This window comes from Schistocerca gregaria, chromosome 1, assembly GCF_023897955.1.
Source record: "Schistocerca gregaria isolate iqSchGreg1 chromosome 1, iqSchGreg1.2, whole genome shotgun sequence".
Classification (NCBI taxonomy): domain Eukaryota; kingdom Metazoa; phylum Arthropoda; class Insecta; order Orthoptera; family Acrididae; genus Schistocerca; species Schistocerca gregaria.
Genome location: NC_064920.1, coordinates 298,071,971 through 298,095,589, shown reverse-complemented (window position 1 = coordinate 298,095,589; position 23,619 = coordinate 298,071,971). Strand labels below are relative to the sequence as shown.

At 42.6% G+C, this 23,619-nt stretch overlaps 1 non-coding gene across 1 annotated transcript; it reads left to right on the top strand.

Annotated features, from left to right (window-relative positions):
- Positions 1 to 10,685: 10,685 nt before the first annotated feature.
- Positions 10,686 to 10,760, top strand: Trnat-cgu (transfer RNA threonine (anticodon CGU)). The gene has a single exon. It is a non-coding gene; the product is annotated as a tRNA-Thr (tRNA).
- Positions 10,761 to 23,619: the final 12,859 nt, after the last annotated feature.

The window sequence follows — 23,619 nt, the reverse complement described above, 5'->3', positions numbered from 1 at the left end:
TTTACAGATACCCTACCATTCTGTACCTTCTTCTTGTCAGCGTTTACCAATGATACCTTTTCTTGCCAATTCTGCCGAGAACCACCTCATTTCTTACATTTTCAGTCTACCTATTTTTCAACATTCTTCTGTACCTCAACATCCCTAATACTTCGATTCTCTTCTGTTCCCTTTCCCCACAGTCCATCTTGAACTACGACATAATGCTGTAAATTCGCAGAAACTTCTTCCTCAAATTAAGGCCTATATTTGACACTGGTAGACCTCACCTGGCCATAAATGCCGTTTTTGACAGTGATAATCTGCTCTTGATGTCCTCCTTGCTCCATACATCAGTGGTTATTTTGCTTCCAAGGTAGCAGAATTCCTTAAATTCATCAACTTCGTGATCATCAATTCTGATGTTAAGTTTCTCGCTATTATAATTTCTGCTACTTGTTCAAATGTGTGTGAAATCTTATGGGACTTAACTGCTAATGTCATCAGTCCCTAAGCTTACACAATACTTAACCTAAATTATCCTAAGGACACACACACACACACACACACACACACACACACACATATGCCCGAGGGAGGACTCGATCCAGCCGCACAGTTCATGACTAGGGCCCCTGACCGCTCGGCTAATCCCGCACGGCTTTCTGCTACTTTCCATTACTTTCGATTTTCTTAGATTTACACTCAATCCATGTCATAAACTCATTAGAACGTTCATTCCATTCAACACATCTAGTTATTCTTCTTCACTTTCTTTGAGGACAGCAATGTCATCGACGAATGTTACATTGATGTCCTTTCATCTTCAATTTTAATGTCTCTCTAACCTTTATTTTATTTCCATCATTGTTTCTTCGACGTATAGGTCAAACAGTAGGGTGAAAGACTTCATCCCTGTGTCTCACACCCTTCTTAATGTAAGCACACTATTCTTGGTCTTTCACTCATACTGTTCCCTCTTGGCTCTTGTACAAGTTGTATATTACCCCTCTTTCCCTATAGCTTAACGCTATTTTTCTCAGAATTTCGAACACCTTGCACTATTTGACACTGTCGAACGCTTTTTCCAGGTCTACAAATCATGTGAACATGTCTTGATTTTTGTTTAGTCTTGTTTCCATTTTCAACCGCAACGACAGTACTGACACTCTTAGGTTTACCTTTCCTAAAGCCAAACTGCTCGTCATCTAACACTTTCTTTTCCATTCTTTTCTTTTCCATTCTTCTTGTGCTGGTGTAAGCTGTCGCCAGCGCACAGGTAGCAAAGATGTAGCGCGAAGTTCGATAGCAGGTGCTGGGTCAGGAGAGAGGTCAAAGACAACCTCGCAAGGAACACGCCGACAACGCCCTCTCGCCAGAAAGTATCTAGATCGCCGTCAGTGACCGGAGGGCCTCAGTCACTAGCTGAGTCACTCAGTCACTCTCACCGGCTCAACTCCAGCTTGTCATTCTCATTCATTTGCAGAGCGGGCTTAGGCTACGACAGTACACAGCGTCAGATAATAGCGAGATCTACAATATTGTCTGCAAGAGGACTATTATTACTGCGCTTGTACCACCACACCTGGACTCTATTCAAGATAAGTAGCTTTTGGTTCTTGTCAATAAAGAACAGTGTTAATCCATGTGAGCATTTCTGTTGTAGAAAGAGTATACTGGCCATCCATAACAACATCCTCTCCCTCGATGTTGTACTGCTTCTCCTGGGTGGGCTTGGGTTTAAAAAAATGTAAACTAAATATTACGATGAATTTTATAAATAATAGACAAGTACGCCAAAGAAGAAGAGATAGAATTAATATTGACATGTTATTCCACGGACTCTTGCGCTTATATGCATGAACTATCTTTCCTTTGTCTATTACTTATCTTATCTGCTTGGATTCGGACCTCAGAGGACGTTCTTGTGTAAAGCTCATCTTTCTGTACCAGCTGATAATGTAAGTTGTACATAAAACCCGAAAAAAATAATGGTTAATTGTCAAAAGAATTTGTGTATGTGGTCAACCAGTTGGTAGTCTGATACCTGGATTGTTTTAAGTAGATATGGGCCTTAACAAAGAATTTTCATTGTTAGGCGCCATCTTAGAAAAATCTTTAACATATTTCTTTTAGCTCATCTACGAGACGTGCCGTCGGTTAGGACAATTAACTTTATTTCAGATCCAACGAGACCGGAGGCAGCTACTAATAATTTAACAATTTTACTTACAGATTTTCTTTATATAGCGAGATAACAACCCAGGCAGAAAAGGTTAGTCACAGGATCCCAGTTCCATTATAGGATTTAATTTGTAGATGCTACTCTTATTATCTGATATTGGGGAATCGAGACGAAAGCACGAGGCTAAGTTACGTATTGCAGTAGTGTACATCGAACAGACTTGGCAAATATTCTCTGGTGCAATAAGCACACTACTTCTCACGAGCCTGGAATAATATCTGTAGTGTTGGGTGAATAAGAAAAGGACAATGAATTATCGACGATTACGTAATTAACCTGAGAACTGAGCTAGTTTACCGAGTGCGTATACACGTCGGGCTAAATTAAACAACATATTACCATGTTAATAATATTCCTACATTAGTTATTTCTCGTTTATGCTGTGCCATTGCATTAATGTGTGTCTTTTTTATATAAGTCATGGCTCATATTCTTTCTATTACATTACACTGATAGCAAAGAAAAAGAGTCAAAAATAACTCTTATTTTATTGCATTACACTGTCTTGGTACAAAACATTTATGTGTATCATTCTTGTCAGCTATTTGGTTGTATGAACTGTTAAGCTGATTGCGCGACAATTCTCGCGTTTGCCGGCTCTTTCAATCTTCGGAATTATGTGGATGATCGTTTTCCGAAAATCGGATGTTATATCGCCAGACTCATAATCCTATACCCTAATGTGTATTATTATTTTTGTTGGCACTTAAAATTAGTAATTCCAGTGGAATGTTATCAATCCCTTCTGTCTTATTTGATTTTAAGTTTTCCACAGCTCCTCTAAATTCTGATTCTGGTTCCCCTAACTCGTGCCTATTGACTTCTGTTTCTTCTTCTGTCACATCATCGGACAACTCTTCCGTCTCATAGAGACCTGCATGGTATTCGTTCCACCTATCCACTCTATCGTCTGCATTTAACAGAGGAAATCCCATTGCGCTCTTAATGTTAGTACCCCTGCTCTTAATTTCACCGTAAGTTGTTTTGATTTTTGTGTATGCTGAGTCAGTCCTTCCGTCAATCATTTCTTTTTCGATTTCTTCGCTTTGTTCATGCAGCTATGTCGTCTTAGCATCCCTGCACTTCCTATGTGTTTCATTCTTATGAGACTTGTATCTCTGTATGCCTGAATTTCCCTAATAGTTTTGTACTTCCTTCTGTTATCGATAAACGGAAATATTTCTTCTGTCACCCATGGTTTCTTAGCAGTTACCTTCTCTGTACATATGTTTTTCTTTCCAACTTCAGTGATTGCCCTTTTCAGCGATGTCCATTCCTCTTCAACTGTACTGCCTACTGAGCTATTTCTTACTACTGTAACTACAGCCTTAGAGAATTTCAAGCGTATCTCGTCATTCCTTAATACTTCTGTATCTCACTTCTTTGTGTATAGACTCTTCTTGCCTAATCTCTTCAATTTCAGCCAGATCCTTATCACTACCAAGTTGTAATTTGAGTCTATATCTGCTCCTGGGTACACCTTACAAGCCAGTACCTGATTTCGGAATCTCTGGTTGACCGTGATGTAATCTAACTGAAATGTTGTGTGTGTGTGAAATCTTGTGTGTGTGTGAAATCTTATGCGACTTAACTGCTAAGGTCATCAGTCCCTAAGCTTACGCACTACCTCACCTAAATTATTCTAGGACAAACACACACACACTCATGCCCGAGGGAGGACTCGAACCTCCGCCGGGACCAGCCGCACAGTCCATAACTGCAGCGCCATAGAGCGCTCGGCTATTCCCGCGTGGCAAACTGAAATCTACCCGTATTTCCCGCCCTTTCCTCTTGTGGTTCTTGAATAGCATATTCGCTATCACTAGCTGAAATTTTTTGCAGAACTTACTCAGTCTGCTCCTTTTCTCATTTGTATTACCAATATAAAAATCATAACTGGGACCCTATATTTGTCATGTGACATTAAAAAATTCTCCACCACTGCGGGCACCACCAACGACACAAATGAATACAAAAGGTTAAAACACGGAATTCGTTTTTGTGTTAGCTTCACGGATCGATTTAAAAACCGCACTTTACGCAAAGCTACTGAAGATATGGAATCACACTTTCATATAAATTCGCCTTGTACATTAAATCATTGTTCACTCAGTTGAAAACAGAATATACCGAGTGTTCCAATGTCAATACCGGATATTTAAGGCTTTGAGGCTTTCTAGCATTGATTACATCCAACTTACAAGTTCTTCTTCTTCTTCTTCTTCTTCTTCTTCTTCTTCCGTATCTGGATGCACCAATTATATCTTCCCTTCCCAGTAATTAGCAACGTAGTTTGCTTTGTCATTGACTTTCAAAATATCATCTTTAGTGCATGTTATAGACATAGCTGGGCAAATCAGTAGGTGGTCCAAGTTCTGTATTGCTCCGCATTCACACCTATCGCTATCACTGTAATCCCATTTAAATAGGTTTGATTTGCACCCAGTTACTCCAGTACGCAGCCGGTTTAATGACCTCCAAGTTGTAAAAGGTAGTTGAAATCCTGCAGATCCCTCCTCAAGTAGTTCTATTTTGGAGTGTGGCACCATTTCTTCCCAAAGAGATAGCCGCCTTGCGGCGGGCTTGGTGGCGAGCTCTTCAGTAGTTTCAATGAAACTCCTGCGGGATTTCAGCCGGACAGGTTGTTTTCGGTGCATATGCAACGGGTGTCGGGATCATTCATTTGTTTTGATCTTTCTATTTCGGCGGCTACTTGTCTGCGGATAATGGGTGGTGCTATGCCTATGATGGGATAAATGATGTCTGTGGGAGTTGGTTTGAGGCATCCTGTGGCAATACGCACAGTTTCGTTTACGGCGACGTCAACTTGCTTAGTGTGAGCAGAGTTCCTCCAAACTGGAGCCGCAAATTCCGCTGCTGAGATACTCAGCGCCAGACCCGTGGTGCGCAAAACATGTGGTTGAGCTCCCCACGATAAACCTGTTAGCTTCCACAGTATGTTGTTCCTGGCACAGACCTTTTAGTGTTGTGACAGTGCTGTTTAAAAGTAAGTGCTTTGTACAATGTTACTCCCAGATATTTTGGGCTGTATGTTTCAGCTCTTCCCCTTGCCACATGACTCGGAGTTTCCGTTTGGCTTGTTTGTTCCTAAGGTGGAAGGCGGATACTTGAGATATACTAGGGTTTGGTTTGAGATTATTGCCGTGCTAATAGGTAGCAAGTTCTGTTAAGGCTCCTGTGAGATTCTCCTCCACTTGTTCAAAGGTTTTATCCTGTGTGGCCACTGCTGCATCATCAGCATATATAAATATTCGTGTCTGGTGGCTGATGGAAGATCATTGGTATAGGTGTTAAATAATATTCGAGCCAAGACACTACCCTGTGCAAGTCCATTTTTCTGTGTCCTCCATCGGCTGTTTTTAGATTGTAAGGTTACATAGTAGCGTCTGTTCTGTAGCATGCATTTCACGAACATAGAAAGTGTGTAGTCCTTAGTGACATTATACACTCTCTGGCTAAGCAACTTATGGTTAACTGTGTCATATGCAGCACTGAGATCCAGGAATGCGACCCCAGTTACTTCTCCTCTCTGATAGCCGTCTTCGATGTACTGTGTGAGATTAAGGATTTGGCCACAGCATGATTTTCCTGGTCGAAATCCAGCTTGTTCGTTAATGAGGGCTTTGTCCACATAATCAGCTATGCGTTTGAGGATCATTCGCTCCAGCACTTTAAATGACAAAGCAATGAGACAGGCCGAAAATTTTTAACTTCAGCTGGGTCTTTCCCTGGTTTTAGTAACGCAATAACCCGAGCTTTCCTCCACAGTTTAGGAATTTGCATTGTTGTAATACAGTTATTCATTAGCTCTAGGATCCATGCTTGTACTCCCGGTCCAAAATGTTTAATTTGCTCAGATCTCAGATCATCGAGGCCAACGGCCTTATTGTTTTTCAAATCGTTGATGGTATCTTGTAGCTCCTGGATGAAGAACGGGTGAGCCAGGAAGCTAATCTCCTCGTTCAGTTTTCTTTTAATTTTGCCATTCCTGATCTTCCTTTTAGTTTTTCGGTTCATGAGTAGTTGGTGAGCTATCTGGTCAGGTGTAACTTCACTGTAATTTGGTTGTGGTTCTGTTGGGTCGTTGTTGAGACTTTTGACCAGGTTCCATGCCTTCCTGCTGCTGTGCTTCATGTCCGTCTCTTGTAGAAGGTTACACCCCTTTTCCTTTCTCGCTTCGGAGGTACCAGACATCATTACCTCACCTGCCTGGATCGTTTCCTCTGAGAAGGGGTCCATACTTTTTCAGAGCTTCCTTGCTGCTACCATTGAGTCCAGCGATATACTGGGTGCGGCACCCTCTAGGTATGCGCCGTCGAGAGATTTTCTTGACAAGGTCTATAAAAATTTCATATGATTGTGTCTCTGGTTTAATTTCCAAGATCTCCTTATTAAGGTCCTCTGTGAAAAGTTCCCAATGAGCTTTTTTGAAATTGAAGAGTCTCTTGAAGTGCATTACATCTGATTTGATTACTGCAGTAATGCAGCAAGTTATTGCTCTGTGTTGCGATCTTGGAACTGGGTCCTCGATTTGCTTTACTGTTGGCAGGGATACCTTTTCGGAGACAAAGATGTTATCTGGATTATATCCTCATTTCCATCTTCCGCTGTTAAATGATGCAGGCAACTTTGGGTCATGTATCAATTTCAGTTTAGCCTGGTCTGCCCAGATCTCCAGCATTTCACCATCGTCATTCGTCTCTTTATAACCCCATGCGAGACCGTGACAGTTAAAATCTCTTAGTACAACTTTAGTTTTTTTTTTGAATGGAAATTTCCAGGCTCTGTAAATTTGAACCTCGCACTGGGTGGTTTGTACACGGAGGTTACAGTACATGAATGTAGCTCAATAGTTAAAATTTCTATATTTTCTTCGCAGGTCAGAGCACAGGAGCATATGTCTACGTTCGGTTTCACAAATATAGCACTTCCGTACCTTTCGTGTGGTCTCTCAAGAACTAATTTCATGCCCTGTATTTTTGGTCTATGGCTAGTTGGTGCCCCGTGTGTTTCTTGTAACACTAAAACATCACAGTTGTTTCGTTTGCACAGGTCAGATAATAAAATTTCTTTATTTACAGATAAGCCTTCAATATTGCAGGAAGTTGTCACCAGTGATGGTCTTGATAAAGGCCTTTTTTTGAGTCTCCTCGGAGGGTTGTTTTGTCATCTTTGGTTTTAGTGCTCCGGTGTTTGCAGGATTGGCCGACTAGGTCGTTTCCAGGGGACGCCCGGTTGCTTGTTGTTCGTGTGGTGAACGCAATCTTCGTGGAGGCTGTTGTGGCTCAGCACCTGAAGAATAATTTGGAAAATATTTCGAGTAGGTTTCCCCACCATGTTATAGTTCTGGGTGGAGATTTTAATTTGCCGGATATAGACTGGTAGACTCAAACGTTCATAACGGGTGGCAAGGACAAAGAATCCAGTGAAATATTTTTAAGTGCTTTATCTGAAAACTACCTTGAGCAGTCAAACAGAGAACCGACTCGTGGCGATAACATATTAGACCTTCTGGTGACAAACAGACCCGAACTATTTGAACCAGTTAATGCAGAACAGGGAATCAGTGATCATAAAGCGGTTACTGCATCGATGATTTCAGCCGTAAATACAAATATTAAAAGAGGTAGGAAGATTTTTCTGTTTAGCAAAAGTGACAAAAAGCAGATTACAGAGTTTTGTCTCAAATACAGATAGTGTTGAGGATCAGTGGACAAAGTTCAGAACCATCGTACAATATGCGTTAGACGAGAATGTGACAAGCAAGATCGTAAGAGATGTAAAAGAGCCACCGTGGTACAACAACCGAGTTAGAAAACTGCTGCGGAAGCAAAGGGAACTTCACAGCAAACAAACATAGCCAAAGCCTTGCAGACAAACAAAAATTACGCGAAGCGAAATGTAGTGTGAGGAGGGCTATGCGAGAGGCTTTCAATGAATTCGAAAGTAAAGTTCTATGTACTGACTTGGCAGAAAATCCTAAGAAATTTTGGTCCTATGTCAAAGCGGTAGGTGGATCAAAACGAAATATCCAGACACTCTGTGACCAAAATGGTACTGAAACAGAGGATGACAGACTAAAGGCCGAAATACTAAATGTCTTCTTCCAAAGCTGTTTCACATAGGAAGACTGCACTGTGCTTCCTTCTCTAGATTGTCGCACAGTTGACAAAATGGTAGATATCGAAATAGACGACAGAGAGATAGAGAAACAATTAAAATCGCTCAAAAGAGGAAAGGCCGCTGGTCCTGATGGGATACCAGTTCGATTTTACACAGAGTACGCGAAGGAACTTGCCCCCCTTCTTGCAGCGGTGTACCGTAGGTCTCTAAAAGAGCGAAGCGTTCCAAAGGATTGGAAAAGGGCACAGGTGATCCCCGTTTTCAAGAAGGGACGTCGAACAGATGTGCAGAACTATAGACCTATATCTCTAACGTCGATCAGCTGTAGAATTTTGGAACACGTATTATGTTCGAGTATAATGTCTTTTCTGGAGACTAGAAATCTACTCTGTAGGAATCAGCATGGGTTTCGAAAAGACGGTAGTGTGAAATCCAGCTCGCGCTATTCGTCCACGAGACTCAGAGGGCTTTAGACACAGTTCACAGGTAGATGCCGTGTTTCTTGACTTCCGCAAGGCGTTTGACACAGTTCCCCACAGTCGTTTAATGAACAAAGTAAGAGCATACGGACTATCAGATCAATTGTGTGATTGAATTGAGGAGTTCCTAGATAACAGAACGCAGAATGTCATTCTCAATGGAGAGAAGTCTTCCGAAGTAAGAGTGATTTTAGGTGTGCCGCAGGGGAGTGTCATAGGACCGTTGCTATTCACAATATACATAAATGACCTGGTGGATGACATCGGAAGTTCACTGAGGCTTTTTGCAGATGATGCTGTGGTGTATCGAGAGGTTGCAACAATGGAAAATTGTACTGAAATGCAGGAGGATCTGCAGCGAATTGACGCATGGTGCACGGAATGGCAATTGAATCTCAATGTAGACAAGTGTAATGTGATGCGAATACATAGAAAGATAGGTCCCTTATCATTTAGCTACAAAATAGCAGGTCAGCAACTGGAAGCAGTTAATTCCATAAATTATCTGGGAGTACGCATTAGGAGTGATTTAAAATGGAATGATCATATAAAGTTGATCGTCGGTAAAGCAGATGCCAGACAGATTCATTGGAAGAATCCTAAGGAAATGCAATCCGACAACGAAGGAAGTAGGTTACAGTACGCTTGTTTGCCCACTGCTTGAATACTGCTCAGCAGTGTGGGATCCGCACCAGATAGGGTTGATAGAAGAGATAGAGAAGATCCAACGGAGAGCAGCGCGCTTCGTTACAGGATCATTTAGTAATCGCGAAAGCGTTACGGAGATGATAGATAAACTCCAGTGGAAGACTCTGCAGGAGAGACGCTCAGTAGCTCGGTACGGGCTTTTGTTAAAGTTTCGAGAACATACCTTCACCGAAGAGTCAAGCAGTATATTGCTCCCTCCTACGTATATCTTGCGAAGAGACCATGAGGATAAAATCAGAGAGATTAGAGCCCACACAGAAGCATACCGACAATCCTTCTTTCCACGTACAATACGAGACTGGAATAGAAGGGAGAACCGATAGAGGTACTCAGGGTACCCTCCGCCACACACCGTCAGGTGGCTTGCGGAATATGGATGTAGATGTAGAGGCTCCTGCAGTGTCCCCCCATCTTACAAGTATATATGGTATCTGTTCTTTTGGACATGTCCGAAAGAACAGATACCGTCTGTGTCCATGCAGCTCGTTAGAATGAAAATAGAATGAAATGAATACCCCTAGCTGCATACAGGCGTTGATGTAAGTCAATGAGGACAGTTGAAAATGTGTGCCCCGACAGTGACTCGAACCTGGGATCGCCTGCTTACGTGGCAGACGCTCTATCCATCTGAGCCACCGAGGACACAGACGACAGTGCGACTGCAGCGATTTATATCTGGCCCGCCTCCCGTGAGACCCACATTTCCAACTTATTGTCCCGCATTATATTCAAATTTCCCCTGCCCATTACTCGCGGTTTTTTGCCGATTCCCGTAAGTGTTCGGGAACTGTTGATGCATCCGCACAGATGAAGATCATCAAATGGCCAGTGAGACTTTATATATAAAGATGTCCGAAAGAACAGATACCATCTGACCATGCAGCTCGTTAGAATGAAATTACAGTGAAATGAATACTCATAGCTGCATACAGACGTTGATATAAGTCAACAGGAACAGTTGAAAATGTGTGCCCCGACCGGGACGCGAACCTGGGAATTGGCAAAAAGCCGCGAGTAATGAGTGTATTGGGCAAGAGCACTATGAATATAGTGCGGGACAATAAGTTGGGAATGTGGGACTCACGGGAGGCGGGTCAGAGGTAAATCCCTGCTGTCGCAATATCCTCTGTGTCCTCGATGGCTCAGATGGATAGAACGTCTGCCACGTAAGCAGGAGATCCCGGGTTCGAGTCCCGGTCGGGACTGTCCCCGTTGACTTATTTGAACGCTTTTATGCAGCTAGGAGTATTCATTTCATTTTACTTGGATGATCTATTCAAGAGAAAGACCTTCACATATTGAGCAAGTCAATAATGCATTACTCCACCTCTGGTCCTTATCCAATAAGGTATTCGGCTTGGCATGGACATAGAGCTGTTGGATGTCTTCCTGAGGGATATCGTATCATATTGGGTCCAAATGGCTTCTTAAATCGTCAAAATTCCGAGGTGGTTGGCGGGCCCTGACCATAATGCTCCAAACATTCCCAACTGGGAGAGATCCGCCGACGTTGCTGATCAAGTACGAAGACTAGCAGTGGAAAATCTCACACTGTGCGGGCGGGCGTTATTGTGCTGTAACGTAGGCGCAGGGTGGCTTGCCATGAAGGGCAACGAAACAGGAAGTAGAATTTCGTCGATGTACTACAGAACTGTAAGGGTGCCGCGGATGACAACCAAAGGTGTCCTGCCATGAAAAGAAATGGCACCCCAGACCATCACTCCTGGCTGTCGGGCCGTTTGGCAGGCGACAGTCAGGTTCATATCAGACTGATGTCCATCCTGAACATCCGTGGTAGCGTTCTCGCTTCCCTCGCACGGGGTCCTGGGTTAAATTTTTGGCGGGGTCAGGGATTTTTCCTGCCTCGAGATGACTGGGTGTTTTTGTGTCATCATCATCATTCATCCCCATTACGGTCGGAGGAAGGCAATGGCAAACCACCTCCACCAGGATCTTCCCTATTGCGGCGCTGCGGTTCTCCTGCATCATCCCCTGCTCTCCTTGGAGTATGGGACCTCATCATCACCTTCACCATCCTGAACTTCCATTCCTGCAACACAGCATCCTCCCGCAAATGGCAAGATTATCAGTCACTTGTCTCCGTGCTTGTCAAACCCTACATTGGCCTGCAAGGTCGGCGGAACTCAATCCAACTGAGAACATATGGAGCGTTATCGGCTCAGCACTCCAAGAAGTTCCTGAGTTTGACGATCTAATGCGCCATTTGGATACAGTTTGGAACGATATCCCTCAGAAGGACATCTAACAGCTTTATCAATCAATGCCAAGCCGAATAACTACTTGAAAAAGGGCCAGAGGTGGACCAACACGTTATTGACTTGCTCAGTTTGTGAAGCTCTTTCTACATCTACACCTACATGGACACTCTGCAAAACACATTTAAGTGCCTGGCAGAGGGTTCATCGAATAACCTTCAAAATTCTCTGGTATTCCAAACTCGTAAAGCGCGCAGAAAGAACGAACACCTATATCTTTCGGTACGAGCTCTGATTTCCCTTATTTTATCGTGGTGATCGTTTCTCCTTATGTAAGTCGATGTTAACAAAATACACTCCTGGAAATTGAAATAAGAACACAGTGAATTCATTGTCCCAGGAAGGGGAAACTTTATTGACACATTCCTGGGGTCAGATACATCACATGATCACACTGACAGAACCACAGGCACATAGACACAGGCAACAGAGCATGCACAATGTCGGCACTAGTACAGTGTATATCTACCTTTCGCAGCAATGCAGGCTGCTATTCTTCCATGGAGACGATCGTGGAGATGCTGGATTTAGTCCTGTGGAACGGCTTGCCATGCCATTTCCACCTGGCGCCTCAGTTGGACTAGCGTTCGTGCTGGACGTGCAGACCGCGTGAGACGACGCTTCATCCAGTCCCAAACATGCTCAATGGGGGACAGATCCGGAGATCTTGCTGGCCAGGGTAGTTGACTTACACCTTCTAGAGCACGGTGGGTGGCACGGGATACATGCGGACGTGCATTGTCCTGTTGGAACAGCAAGTTCCCTTGCCGGTCTAGGAATGGTAGAACGATGGGTTCGATGACGGTTTGGATGTACCGTGCATTATTCAGTGTCCCCTCGATGATCACTAGAGGTGTACGGCCAGTGTAGGAGATCACTCCCCACACCATGATGCCGGGTGTTGGCCCTGTGTGCCTCGTTCGTATGCAGTCCTGATTGTGGCGCTCACCTGCACGGCGCCAAACACGCATACGACCATCATTGGCACCAAGGCAGAAGCGACTCTCATCGCTGAAGACGACACGTCTCCATTCGTCCCTCCATTCACGCCTTTCGCGACACCACTGGAGGCGGGCTGCACGATGTTGGGGCGTGAGCGGAAGACGGCCTAACGGTGTGCGGGACCGTAGCCCAGCTTCATGGAGACGGTTGCGAATGGTCCTCGCCAATACCCCAGGAGCAACAGTGTCCCTAATTTGCTGGGAAGTGGCGGTACGGTCCCTTATGGCACTACGTAGGATCCTACGGTCTTGGCGTGCATCCGTGCGTCGCTGCGGTCCGGTCCCAGGTCGACGGGCACGTGCACCTTCCGCCGACCACTGGCGACAACATCGATGTACTGTGGAGACCTCACGCCCCACATGTTGAGCAATTCGGCGGTACGTCCAGCCGGCCTCCCGCATGCCCACTATACGCCCTCGCTCAAAGTCCGTCAACTGCACGTACGGTTCACGTCCACGTTGTCGCGGCATGCTACCAGTGTTAAAGACTGCGATGGAGCTCCGTATGCCACGGCAAACTGGCTGACACTGACGGCGGCGGTGCACAAATGCTGCGCAGCTAGCGCCATTCGACGGCCAACACCGCGGTTCATGGTGTGTCCGCTGTGCCGTGCGTGTGATCATTGCTTGTACAGCCCTCTCGCAGTGTCCGGAGCAAGTATGGTGGGTCTGACACACCGGTGTCAATGTGTTCTTTTTTCCATTTCCAGGAGTGTATTTTCGCATTCGGAGGAGAAAGTTGGTGATTGTAACCTCGTGAGAAGATTCCGTCGCAACGAAAAACGCCTTTCTTTTAATGATGTCCAGACCAAATCCTGTATAATTTCTGTGACACTCTCTCCCATATTTCGCGATAATAAGAAACGGCTGCCTTTGTTTGAACTTTTTCGATGTACTCTGTCAGTCCTATCTGGTAAGGATCCCACACCGTGCAGCAGTATTTTAAGAGAGGACGGACAATCTTAGTATAGGCAGTCTCTTTAGTAGGTCTGCTACATTTTCTAAGTGTCCTGCCAATAAAAGACAGTCTTTGGAAGGAACACAGAGGAAGTGTTGTGGAGAAGGCTAACCAATTTAACTTGTTCGTAATTGTAATTCCAAGGTTTTTAGTTGAATTTATGGCCTTTAGATTTGACTGATTTATCGTGTAACCGAAGTTTAACAAATTCCATTTAGCACTCATGTGGATGACCTCACTTTTCGTTATTTAGGGTCAACTGACAATTTTCGCACCATTCACACATCTTCTCTAAATCATTTTGCAATTTATTTTGAACTTCTGATGACTTTATTAGTCGATAAACAACAGCGTCATCTGCAAAAAACCTAAGACGGCTGCTCAGATTGTCTCCCAAATTGTTTATACAGATAAGGAACAGCAAAGGGCCTATAACACTACCTTGGGGAACGCCAGAAATCACTTCTGTTTTACTCGATGTCTTTCCGTCAGTTATTACGAACTGTGACCTCTCTGACAGGAAATAACAAATCCAGTCACGTAACCCAGACGATATTCCATAAGCAAGCGATTTCACAAGTCGCTCGTGTGCTACAGTGTCAATAGCACTCAACACTTCATGCGAATAAAGAGCTAGTTGTGTTTCACAAGAACAATGTTTCCTAAATCTTTGTTGACAGTGTGTCAATAGATCGTTTTGGTTCAAATCATTCAAATTGCTGTGAGCACTATGGGGCTAAACATCTGAGTTCATCAGTCCCCCAGAACTTAGAACTATTAAGGACATCACACACATCCATGTCGGAGGCAGGATTCGAACCTGCCACCGTAGCAGTCTCGCGGTTCCGGACTGAAGCGCCTAGAACCGCTCGGTCATCGCGGCCGGTAAATAGACCGTTTTCTTCGAGGTAACTCATAATGTCCTAACACAATATATGTTCCAAAATCCTGCTGCATATCGACGTTAATGATATGGGCCTGTAGTCAAGCGGGTTACTCCTATCTTTCTTGAATATTGGTGTGACCTGTGCAAGTTTTCAATCTTTGGGTACGGACCTTTCGTCGATCGAACGTTTGTATATGATTGTTGAGTATGGAGCTAATGCATCAGCATACTCTGAAAGGAACATTATTGGTGTGCAGTCTGGACCAGAAGACTAGCTTTTATTGAGTGATTTAAGTTGCTTCACTACTCTGAGGATATTTACTTTACGTTTCTCATGTTGCCAGCTGTTCTTGACTCGAATTCTGGAATATTTACTTCGTCTTCTTTTGTGAAGGCATTTCGGAAGACTGTGTTTAGTAACTCTTCTTTGGTATCACTGTCTTCGGTAGTATCTCCATTGTTATCACGCAGTGAAGGCATTGCTTGTTTCTTGCCGCAAACATACTTCATACGAGCAGAATCTCTTTGGATTTTCTGGCAGGTTTCGAGACAAAGTTTCGTTGTGGAAAGTATTATAAGCATCTCGCATTGAAGTCGAGCTTCTGTAAAAGATCGCCAATCTCTGAGATTTTCCATTTGTTTAAATTTGGCATGTTCGTTTCGTTGTTTCTGCACCAATGTTCGGACTCTTTTTGTGTACCAAACAGGATCTGCTCCGTCGTTTGTTAATTTACTTGGTTTAAATCTCTCTATTGCTGCGGATACTATTTCTTTGAATTCAATCCACATCTGGTCTGCACATATTATTAAATTTGGAAGGAGTGGAGATTGTCTCTCAGCTAGGCGTCAAGTGAATTCTTATCTGCTTTCTCTTGAATAAAATATCCAAATTTTCTGAAATTGCACTGATTTGTTTGAGCGTACATATACATCATATCTACCAAATTTCCGTCCTATTCGGGTAATTCCTTCGGAGTGCTTCATTTTTTTTTATCAGTGTAGGGCCTACATCAAATCAAAGAGAGTTTTTCTTATAAATGTTCAATGTCAGCACCATTTTTCATATGCACACGTTGAGTCGATTGCCGACTTCTTTCCAAACCTTGATCACTGTGTCTAGAGTAATTGTTGCAACAATTGGTGCACTCCTGTTTCTGAAATCGGATAGATCGCTTGATTGAGGAGGCACGTAGGAATGATCCTTTATGAACCTCCAAAGATAAAAATCGTACGACGTCAGATCGAGTGAATGTAAGGCCATTCCAACCAAGCTCTGTCTTTCGGCTCCTTGCGGCCAATCCAGCGGTCGCTTACAACATTGTTTAACCAGTCGCTTGCCAGCATTAGTTACCCCAGTTAAGCGGCGCTCTACCTTTCTGCCAAAGGTCGTTGGTTCAGTTTTTTTCCTGCTGAGATGAGAACGATAGTTATAGTACATAGACAAAAAAACCACCAGGTGGTGCAGTTGCTTCTCCGAAAAAGAAAGGCCTGTAAGCTCTTCCGCCGGGAGATGGTACGAAAAACATTCAATTTAGGGGAGTCTCGTTGCATCTGTACCATCTCATGAGGATTTTCTGACCCCCAGATGCGTCCATTATGTGTGTACGCGTTTCCAGTTGTGAATTGCTGTTTCATCACTGAAGACGACACGATCCAAAAAATCTTCTTCGTCGTGCAGCAGCGTTTCGTTTGGCGAGATGGCACGTAAACCGTAGTCTGTAGGCTTTACAGCTTGTAACAACTACAAACGGTAAGGACGTATTTGTAAACGTCTCCTTAAAAGTCTTGACACAGGCGTCATCGGAACTCCTATTCTACGACTTGCCCTCTGACCTGGTTTGCCGGCCGCGGTGGTATAGATGTTCAGGCGCTCAGTCCGGAACCGCGGGACTGCTGCGGTCGCAGGTTCGAATCCTGCCTCGGGCATGGATGTGTGTGATGTCCTTAGGTTAGTTAGGTTTAAGTAGTTCTAAGTTCTAGGGGACTGATGACCGCAGATGTTAAGTCCCATAGTGTTCAGAGCCATTTGAACCATTTTTTCTGACCTGGTTTATTCGGCATATGCGTGGAAGAGTCTTTCACTCTTTCAACATGTTCTTCAGTCACTCTTGGTTGCCCATACTCTTCTCTTTGCAAAGAAAGCCGGTGTCTTCAAAAAGGTAATAGCATTTGCCGATGTTACTGTTACTTAGAGGATTACAAAAGAACTTAATATGGAATACGCAGTGCACTGCAACAACACATTCAGTCCTAGCAAACTGTTAAACACAAAAATATTCCTATTCACCAGTCGTCATCTTTGTTATCAGCGCTTTTCAAGAGAAGACATCGAGAATAGTGTGAGCGCTTGTGCACAGTTATACAAAGAAAATTGTTTGAGTTGTTCCTTCATTTGACGTTTATGAATCTGGATGTAATAAATGCTACAAAGCCTAAAAACCACGATATTCGTTTTGAAACAAGCGCTATTCTCCCAACATACTACAGACACTTCGCTTTGATCTATTAACTGCCTAATTGTCTACAAAAAATGTTAATAATAACCGCGATAGCTCTGGCGTATTTGTGTATCGGTGAGTCCACAATGAATAGAGTACAATGACTGACTATTACTGTGTCGTAATTGTCTTGGTTTTGCAGAAAACAAAGCCTAGTTGAGAATGCCGCACCTCTGAACTGACTGATGCCAGTCTACAATGCACTGACTTCGCTTCTCCGCAGTCTGCGAAAGACGAAGGTGGATGGTGGCTCTGACATTTCTTGCACTGTGCATGTAACAATATTTTTAAAAATTATTAATAAAAGGAATTTTGCAACGTATCGGTCTTCTCCCATCACTCAGCAGCCGCCTGAGATTCGATAACATCTTTTATCCATATGTAATTATTATTTTAGCGGGGAGTAAAAAAAAAAATATGTAGCTGGACCATTGCACCTTTCATTTAATTTGTGTTCAAATGGTTCTAATGGCTCTGAGCACAATGGGACTTAATTTCTGAGGTCTTGAGTCCCCTAAAACTTAGAACTACTTAAACCTAACTAACCTAAGGACATGACACACATCCATGCCCGAGGCAGGATTCGAACCTGTGACCATAGCGGTCTCGCGGTTCCAGACTGAAGCGCCTAGAACCGCTCGGCCACTCCGGCCGGCCAAATAGTGTAAATAGGGAAGTAATGACATAGTGAGCAAAACATTTTGGCAAATTCCACTGAAACAAAGGTTAACTACAGACTTTGCATAACTGATCAAAAATAGAATGAAGCTATTATTTACACAATTTAATGTCCAGTAATCTGGCTCTTGTATCCACTGTGTCATTCGTATGTTAATTGTGTCAGCCATGATCGAAGGACGCAGTGTAATCAACAAGTAGTTCGATTTGCTACAGCGATGGGCATTACAAACAAATAAAACGAAGGAGAGGGAGTTAAGGGAGAATGATAGACAGCGAGAGAGTGATGAAGAGACGAGACGCTCACAAATGGTAGGCCGCCAAATGGCTGAAGTAGTCTCACTTTAAGACTTGCTCCATCCTTCTGTTTTAAGTTTACAACTTGTACGAAACTTCCTGCCTGTCATGAAGTATATATATTCGATGCTCTGGTTGTCGACTGTGAGGATGGAAAAGCTGCTAAAATTCTGTGGTCGATGATTCGTAGCCCAGTGCTGTGTGTAATTTACAACTGAGGCGCTAGTTCGGATCCCAGATAGACAGCGTATAGTGGCACGCAGCGCTACAGTAATGTACACAAACTATCGAATTTGGTGTCGACACAGCCTGTGTTTACACCGCCCGCTCGCAAACAAACGTGACAACGAGCTGTAGTCACGCTGGAGTTTCGCGGGCTTTAGTTACGCGCAATTTGAAGTTCTTGTTGACTATTCTCTTGACTGCTCGACTTTTATTCGATGGTATCCCAACAAGGCAGATTCTTGTTTGCCATTATATATGTCAGACCCTCCTCTGCGAGTTCACAAAACTGTTAACCTTTTGCTAGTCACAAGAAGATCAGGTTACTTCAGTTATTAATGTTTTTATTACGAGGGAATAGGTCGCTTAGAATCACGCTAGAACCGTCATAGTTTCTCCTTCACTTTGTCTGGAATTTCCTTTGTCTCCGGTGCTCCAAGGGTCGTTTCCTTCATTTTTCTCTCCACATTCGTCCACTTCTCTTCGGCTTAAAACTCTTATAAATTTTGCCCTTTGCTCCTAAATTACTTTTTCAATCATTTGGACCTCTGTGATATGCGACTCCTCTAAATCTCTCCTAACGTCTTTAATCCAAGTTGTACTTTATTTTCCTGTCTTACAGAGGGAGTAGAATATCTGCTTGGTTGATCTATTATCGTTCAGTCGGTATAGGTGTGCAACAAACGTCAATCCCACACTCCACGTTATTTCAGAAAATCTGTTCTTGCTCTGTAGTTTCTATCCGTCTCCAGTCCGAACTGTGCTCTCTTTCCAAGATCTCTAGCTTCTCCAGACTATAGTTCATCGTGAAGCGCCCACTGTTGTAGTGACATTCTCTTGACGACAATGTTGCAGTCCCTTATTTTGGCATTCCAGGACATGCACTTCCTTTTGCACGCTTTTTATTATTATGCTCTTTCCAATTTTAGGATTCTGGGTCAATAGTTGCTTTTTCTAATCCGTTCTCTTGTACAGTCTCGCCAATGTGCGCCGACGTCTTTTACTTTTCAATCCGTCCTCTCTCTTTTCATGGGACTTTGTCCCTGTTTGTCGTTTGTGACAAATTCAGTCTTTTCAACTGAGCTCTCAAATCCCTTTTGGCTGATGATCATTTTGAAAAGGTTGGATTTTATGACTGCTTCTTCTCAGCTTCCTGATACCTTTTGAAAGTCGGCAGCTAACCTGAAGCAGCTGACTTTCATTGTTCCTGACTATTTCTAGACACGTAGGGCTTATTTCCCGACTCCTAATTTATGCCGGTGTAAAAGAGACAGATAATTTACGTTAACGACATTACTGATTTATGGAGGATATTTTGCAGTACTGAAACTGTGTTTTTGCGTTGTCTATTTCATACTTTATGCGCACGTAGGCACAGAGTCTTTCCGTCACGAGATTGTCTTTCTTGCATATACAGACTAAATTATTTTCACTTGTACGGGAATACTTTTAAAGCTTAAGCTCCAGTTACTTACGATATATAAAGTGCTGAGTACAAAAGTTGGTAGATATTATTTCTGTGGCCTACGTGTAAAGCATAAGTGTACTAACAAGAACTCACGCAATTAATTTCACGTTTATACACGAACTATTAGGCGTCCTGATCTTAAAGAATGTACAACCTGTACACATTTATAATGCACACCACTCGCAAAAACATTTTGCGTCCGTAACAATAATAATTTCTCCTTCCAAAAGAATAAGTAACCAAAAAATACCAATAGTTTACACTATGACACTACGCAGTATGGGCCTGCTCGAGAAATCACCTGCTACTTGATTCGGGCTACGCAAGTGCCAAGAGATAAGGAGCAACTTAGAACTAGCTACAACAATAAGCTATACTCAGCTAAAAATTTGACAATTCCATAAAATACAAGAGGAAATAACATTCAGTCCTAGTATCATACAAACTCTTACTGTATTTGAATCCGTTTGGTATTACAGTTCTCATATTGTACCACTATGTGTGAATATACACTAACCGCAAAAATAAAGAAAGAAAAATTAAGCACCCGGAAGGGGAGGAAGAAAATAACTGAAACGTCGGGCGTTGAGAGAGTACGTAATCTTATTTCAGTGGTTAAAAATTCGAGTCGACATTACAAAGAACTTGGCAGTACAAACCACTTTTTGAAACATCCTTTAAGCCACCCTCTGGCTGCAAAATATTGGAAAATCCATGTTCACGTGCTTAAGGGTGACACGTGCTGATACAAAAGAGTGAGATTACATTCAGTAGTCCCAACAATCCTAATAGACTGTACTAATAAAACCAAAAACGGATACCGGGCAGAGTAGTGTTGATATCACGGACGACCGCGGAATATCTTTGTTGAAAAAATAAATTTAACATAGGGAAACAATTTTTTCGAATACTTGCCTGTAACTTAAGCCAACACCAAGGTGAAAAAAAAGAGAAATCAGAAATGTTCAAATTATGATTATTGTTGTACAGTAGACAAATTAAATATGTCCATAATCCGAAAACTGCTTTTAACGTTGCACTATTTTATTAGGCACGGTTCTCCTGAAGGTAATATGCTCTGACAATCGGCCGATATTTGAACTGTCTTAGTCCCCCAGTTATTTTGTTGAATCTGAAACAAGGAATTCACACAATAGGAAAACCACAAATGGTCAACAGTTGTGAAATCTAGCAACACGCTGGCCATTGATTTCGCACAGTTACTTCACCTTGTAGCCGATCTGCCGCTAACTGCGCTATATTTTCTAGTCCATAGGAAAGAAAGAATGGTTAGGAATACTACTATGCACGGTACCAGTGTGTTCAAAAAAAAAAAAAAAAAAACACGCGCGCGAAAATGTGACTTTTCAGAGTGTCATACCCCGGCTTCTACTGATCTCAGAGGTAAGGGGTGACGTGTTCTGAGTAACCCTTGACAGTGACCATTTGTATACCTATCCGTAGAATGGGTATAGGCTGCTGGAAATATTTTACAGTCCACGCCCAAAATTGAGTAAATCGTTTGGTTCGTTTGGATTAGGTGGGGTCGTGGGTGGACCTTAGGCGCCTCATAAAAGCACCATTTGTTCATGGACGGTTCCTGAAAAAACCACGAAAAGCCCTGATTTGGTGCGAAAACTACCAGTTCTGGAGATGCCACTTCTATAATTTCTATTCATTACAGAGCTTCAAACTTTTTACCATTTGTTCTTAAGATGATGTTCTCGGGGAACTTTCAAACTTTTTTCTCTATCATTATCCGTTATCGAGGTCCAGGGGCTCAAAATTGCAGTACTCATGAACGTAACGTATGCAAGTTGTATCCGGTTTGAGACGTAAATGTATTTTAACTGACGTAGTGAACACATGGCAAGTGTTCTACGGTCGTCACAAGAATTCTGAGGTCATTAACTACGTTTTCGGACAGCATTTGTTTCATCGATAGAACTTTATGGTGTGATGGGCACTTCATGCCTTCGCAAATATGACCAAAGTGGTTTCCAGTGAGAAAAAATGGCCTAGAAATGGGCTTAAGAAGCCAGAAGAAACTTAAAATGACTACTAAAAATTATGAAAAACTGGAAAGACTGAAAATTCAGTAAAATATTTCTCATAACATTTTTACTATTTTAGATACAAATCCAATTTGCGATGAATTGCGATCAATGAGGAAATTATTAAGATAAAGCGTAAAGCAAATGATTTTGTCTTAATATTTTTGAAATACGGTACGAATCTGGTTTTGAATGGTGGTATACCATAATTTTACTAATAAATTTAATAAAAATTAACAACTCTATTGCACAGCAAAGAGGTCTAACATTCTACCACCATACTTTGATTTATTAGTGACTTCTTTTTTAAAGCAAGGCAACTGGTGGTAGAATTAAGAAAATCTATAAGACAACATTAAAGAAGGTGACTTTTTCTTTTGGAAGTAAGGCAACTGGTGGCAGAATTCATAAAACCTCTAAAACAGCACTTAAGAATAAAAATTTTAAGAGAAGTATCTTAAGATAAAATTACTGACATTTTGACATTAGATCCAAGTTTTAACAAGATAAAAAGAGTGGATTTTAACAATGAAGTCCAAATTTAAGTCCTAGAAACCTATACAAACAATTAACAGGGCATTAACATCCGGTATTCACTGGCAAGTAAAATAGATCGCACGCAATTAGGAAAAACAAGCAATCCATAAAATACAGATAGTTGGTCGCACAGACAAGGAGCCCGTGTGAGTCCAAGATAACTTCTTCTTTGTATTTATTAACAACACTCAATCTGGTTGGCCAGGTGAGATTTTAGGCTCTCGCTTAAAAGAGAGAGCATCCACTTTAGGATCGACCGTACTTTTACTCAAGACCCTTTTGCGCAACTTACAATCTAAATCGCATGTGTGCTTAAGCTATCCTGCCACACATAAATTGCTAGTTACAATTCTAGAAAAAAATTACAACAAAAGATACTGGAGAATGGAGAAAGCGAGCCGTAAGCAGAAACCATGTTTTGTATTGCTTAATTTAGATAACCCCACTTAGCGTGTCCGAACCCAGGTAAGAGGCTTTCGCGCCGAGAGTTTGGTAGTAAAAAGAACACATTAAAATCATTAGACTGGGATGTTCACAAAAACTGCTTCACAGGTGACGATGGATAACCTCCTTTCTCACGAAATCTATAACAGTTGAGATTGTAACTGCTCACCATAGTTTCCAGGAAATAGAAACGTTAGTCAACAACAACGGAGCCAATGACTGCAATCGGTGGTTATATCCACTATTCGTCATCGTGTTCTGTCCTTTGGAACTGGTTGACTAAGAACGAACCTGTAAAATTCGGATACAACCTTACTAGTGTCCTGTTTGACCCTATCAAGGTGTTTAAGTATCTGGGAATAACGTTGCCAAGCAATAATAAATGGAAGGAGCGTGTGAGAACTGTGATAGGGAAGGCAACTGGTCAACTTTGGTTTATTTGGAGAATTTTAGGAAAGAGTGGTTGACCTGTGAAGGGGACCGCATTAGGACGTTGGTGCGACCTGTTCTTGAGTACTGCTAGAGTGTTTGGGATCTGCACGGGGTTGGACTGAAGGAGGCGGGGTGCTACATTTGTTATCGGTAGGTTTGAACAACGCCTAAGTGTTAGGAGACGCTTCGGGAACTCAAACTAAAATCCCTGGAGGGAAGGAGACGTTCTTTTCGAGAACCACTGTTGAGAAAATTTAGAGAACTGGCATTTGAAGTTGACTGGCGAATGACTCTGCTGCCACCAATGTACATT